Consider the following 5000-nt stretch of genomic DNA (forward strand, 5'->3'; position numbering starts at 1 on the left):
GCTGGCCCCTGCAGCGCCTAGCCTCTCCCACGCGGGGGGCAGGCCAGAACGCGGGGGGCCAGGGCCCGAAGGCAGCCCCCCCGCGGGCGAGAGAGCAAGCCAGCAGGGGCTGTCGCCTGCCGCGGCCAGCGACGTCGGGCTGGCCCCTGCAGCGCCTAGCCTCTCCCACGCGGGGGGCAGGCCAGAACGCGGGGGGCCAGGGCCCGAAGGCAGCCCCCCCGCGGGCGAGAGAGCAAGCCAGCAGGGGCTGTCGCCTGCCGCGGCCAGCGACGTCGGGCTGGCCCCTGCCGCGGCCAGCGATGTCGGGCTGTCGCCTGCCGCGGCCAGCGACGTCGGGCTGGCCCCTGCAGCGCCTAGCCTCTCCCACGCAGGGGGCAGGCCAGAACGTGGGGGGCCAGGGCCCGAAGGCAGCCCCCCCGCGGGCGAGAGAGCAAGCCAGCAGGGGCTGTCCGCGCGTCGCGCAGCGCGGCATGGCTGCGGGGGCCGCGCGCGCGCGCCCAAGCGCCCAAGGGCCCCCAAGGGCCCCAGGCCCTCAGGCCCCAGCGCCCCAGCGCCCAGCGCGGGCGGGCGCGCGCGCGCGTGTGGTCTTTGAGGGGCGCCGGCCTGGTGGCTCCCTAAAGAGCAATAAGTGTCATTGCAGCTCTGGCAGGGGGAGACACTACTAGGTCCCAGCTGTCACCCCCCCTCTAAAAAATTCATTTCTTGGTATTTTGAGCTGAAATTTTGCACAGAGGTTGGCAAAAATCCAATCCACCTTCATTAATTTTCCCAGAATTTTTCGAGGTCGGGAAATATTTGTTTTAATTTTCCTACCATTAGAAATCGAGTAAATCCGCAAAACTAGGAACCGGCCCGGAATGACCCCAAATTCAGTGGGCAGCCTCATAAAAATATGGCTGATTTTACTGGATTGGTTTCATGTGGAAAGCACGACGTTTTCTTGTAGGAATGCGGGAACCCCGGCAGCTCGCCTGCCGCGGCCAGCGACGTCGGGGACGCTGGCCTGCGCTGTCGAGCCCGCGAGGGCTGTCTCCGCGGCAGGCCCCCCCTGAACGGGGCACGACAGGCCACCGCGCTGGCTCGTCCAGCGTCGACAGTCCCTCGTCCAGGTTTCAGATCGCGCCAAGTCGAACCCATGACCTGCTCAAGCCATCGTGCGCTGCCGAATTCGCATCTGCGTGCAGGCTGCCACTCCACGCGGCAGCCCCTGTTTTCGTCAGCGTGCCCCCCTGACGAATTTTCCTGCCTGGCCCAGTCCAGTGTCCAGCCCCTGTTCGTCGAAAAATCTGCGCTGCCGATTTTCCACGCGGCAGCCCCTCTTTTCGTCAGCGTGCCCCCCTGACGAATTTTCCTGCCTGGCCCGGCCAGTCCAGCCCCTGTTCGTCGAAAAATCTGCGCTGCCGATTTTCCACGCGGCAGCCCCTCTTTTCGTCAGCGTGCCCCCCTGACGAATTTTCCTGCCTGGCCCGGCCGGTCCAGCATCCAGCCCCTGTTCGTCGAAAAATCTGCGCTGCCGATTTTCCACGCGGCAGCCCCTGTTTTCCTCAGCGTGGACCCCTGACGAATGTTCGTCGAAAAATCTGCGCTGCCGATTTTCCACGCGGCAGCCCCTCTTTTCGTCAGCGTGCCCCCCTGACGAATGTTCGTCGAAAAATCTGCGCTGCCGATTTTCCACGCGGCAGCCCCTCTTTTCGTCAGCGTGCCCCCTGACGAATTTTCCTGCCTGGCCCAGTCCAGCGTCCAGCCCCTGTTCGTCGAAAAACCTGCGCTGCCGATTTTCCACGCGGCAGCCCCTCTTTTCGTCAGCGTGCCCCCTGACGAATTTTCCTGCCTGGCCCGGCCAGTCCAGCCCCTGTTCGTCGAAAAATCTGCGCTACCGATTTTCCACGCGGCAGCCCCTCTTTTCGTCAGCGTGCCCCCCTGACGAATTTTCCTGCCTGGCCCGGCCGGTCCAGCATCCAGCCCCTGTTCGTCGAAAAATCTGCGCTGCCGATTTTCCACGCGGCAGCCCCTGTTTTCCTCAGCGTGCCCCCCTGACGAATGTTCGTCGAAAAATCTGCGCTGCCGATTTTCCACGCGGCAGCCCCTCTTTTCGTCAGCGTGCCCCCCTGACGAATGTTCGTCGAAAAATCTGCGCTGCCGATTTTCCACGCGGCAGCCCCTCTTTTCGTCAGCGTGCCCCCTGACGAATTTTCCTGCCTGGCCCAGTCCAGCGTCCAGCCCCTGTTCGTCGAAAAACCTGCGCTGCCGATTTTCCACGCGGTAGCCCCTCTTTTCGTCAGCGTGCCCCCTGACGAATTTTCCTGCCTGGCCCGGCCAGTCCAGCCCCTGTTCGTCGAAAAATCTGCGCTGCCGATTTTCCACGCGGCAGCCCCTGTTTTCCTCAGCGTGCCCCCCTGACGAATGTTCGTCGAAAAATCTGCGCTGCCGATTTTCCACGCGGCAGCCCCTCTTTTCGTCAGCGTGCCCCCCTGACGAATGTTCGTCGAAAAATCTGCGCTGCCGATTTTCCACGCGGCAGCCCCTCTTTTCGTCAGCGTGCCCCCTGACGAATTTTCCTGCCTGGCCCAGTCCAGCGTCCAGCCCCTGTTCGTCGAAAAACCTGCGCTGCCGATTTTCCACGCGGCAGCCCCTCTTTTCGTCAGCGTGCCCCCCTGACGAATTTTCCTGCCTGGCCCGGCCAGTCCAGCCCCTGTTCGTCGAAAAATCTGCGCTGCCGATTTTCCACGCGGCAGCCCCTCTTTTCGTCAGCGTGCCCCCCTGACGAATTTTCCTGCCTGGCCCGGCCGGTCCAGCCCCTGTTCGTCGAAAAATCTGCGCTGCCGATTTTCCACTCCGCAGCCCCTGTTTTCGTCAGCGTGGCCCCCTGACGAATTTTCCTGCCTGGCCCGGCCAGTCCAGCGCCCAGCCCCTGTTCGTCGAAAAATCTGCGCTGCCGATTTTCCCCGACGAACCTGCAGCTGCACAAATCCGCGCTGCCACTGCCCCATTGTCTGGACCAACAGTCTTTTCCATCAAGCCCTGGACTATAAATCGTCCAGACTCATCGCCAGCACCCGCTGCCGATTCTGCCGACTTTGCCGATTTCGTCGGCGCTGCCGATTCCAACACTGCCCGCCGTGCCTGAACCAGCGCTGTTTCGTCAGCGTGTCCCCTTGACGAATTTCCCTGCCTGGCCTGGACAGTCCATCTTCCAGCCCATGTTCATCGAAAAATCTGCGCTGCCGATTTCCCCGACGAACCTGCAGCTGCACAAATCTGCGCTGCCGATTTCCCCCCCTGTCGGCATGGCTGCCGCTGCCCCGATGTCCAGACCAACAGTCTTTTTTGTCGACTTTGCCGATTTTGTCCGCGCTGCCGATTCCAACACTACCCCCTGCATCCAAACCAGCATTGTTTCGTCAGCTCTTCCCCTGACGATTTTAGCCCTGTAACAAACAGTAGGCCTCCAATCCCGCCAACGGGAGCCAAGTTGATAGGGAAGAGAATTGAATGACGCGCCTGGTCCTCGCACCCCGCCACCCGAGGGGCCTTTTTCCCGGCAGCCTCTGAAAAACTCTAGCTTTCACGGTCCTCGCCGCCCCTCACCACCATGGCAGGCCTCTAATCCCACCCATCAGCAGTTGTAGCCGATAGGGCAGTGATTTGAATGACGCGTCGCGGGCCGCCGGGTCATCTCACCCGGCCATTAATTGGAGCGTTTTTGGCTGGCCGAGGATGGGGGGATGGATCTCTTCTTCCGAAAAAGCAAACAGTACATCGGGAGTTATGTTGACGGGGCATGGAATTGAATGACCCGTCGCGGGCCGCCGGGTCATCTCACCCGGCCATCCCGGGGAGCGTTTTTCCCGGCAGCATCGGGGAAACTCTTGCTTTCACTGCCCGCTGCCCAAGTCCCCACTCGCATCGGCCCCCCGCGCCAACAAGCCAACGCTGCCGAATCGGCAGACACTGCTGCCGAATCTGCCGACACTGCCCCGCGGGCTGCCACTGCCCCAGTGTCTAAACCAGCGGTCTTTCTCATCGAGCCTTGGACTATCCAGTCCGTCCTGACTCATCGCCAGCACCTGCTGCCGATTCTGCCGACTTTGCCGATTTTCTCGGCGCTGCCGATTCCAACACTGCGCCCACCGTGTCTGAACCAGCGCTGTTTCGTCAGCGTGTCCCCTCGACGAATTTTCCTGCCTGGCCTGGACAGTCCACCGTCCAGCCCGTGTTCGTCGAAAAATCTGCGCTGCCGATTCTGCCGACTTTGCCGATTTCGTCGGCGCTGCCGATTCCAACACTGCCCGCCGTGCCTGAACCAGCGCTGTTTCGTCAGCGTGTCCCCTCGACAAATTTTCCTGCCTGGCCTGGACAGTCCATCGCCCAGCCCATGTTCGTCGCAAAATCTGCGCTGCCGATTTTCCCCGACGAACCTGCAGCCGCACAAATCTGCGCTGCCGAATCTGCCGACACTGTCCCGCGGGCTGCCACTGCCCCAGTGTCTAAACCAGCAGTCTTTCTCGTCGAGCCTTGGACTATCCAGCCCGTCCAGACCCATCGCCAGCACCCGCTGCCGATTCTGCCGACTTTGCCGATTTCGTCGGCGCTGCCGATTCCACCACTGCCCGCCGTGCCTGAACCAGCGCTGTTTCGTCAGCGTGTCCCCTCGATGAATTTTCCTGCATGGCCCGGCCAGTCCAGCGTCCAGCCCATGTTCGTCGAAAAATCTGCGCTGCCGATTCTGCCGACTTTGCCGATTTCGTCGGCGCTGCCGATTCCAACACTGCCCGCCGTGCCTGAACCAGCGCTGTTTCGTCAGCGTGTCCCCTCGACAAATTTTCCTGCCTGGCCTGGACAGTCCATCGTCCAGCCCATGTTCGTCGAAAAATCTGCGCTGCCGATTTTCCCCGACGAACCTGCAGCCGCACAAATCTGCGCTGCCGAATCTGCCGACGCTGTCCCGCGGGCTGCCACTGCCCCAGTGTCTCAACCTGCGGTCTTTCTCGTCGAGCCTT

This window comes from Populus nigra, chromosome 2 (assembly GCF_951802175.1).
Source record: "Populus nigra chromosome 2, ddPopNigr1.1, whole genome shotgun sequence".
Lineage (NCBI taxonomy): Eukaryota > Viridiplantae > Streptophyta > Magnoliopsida > Malpighiales > Salicaceae > Populus > Populus nigra.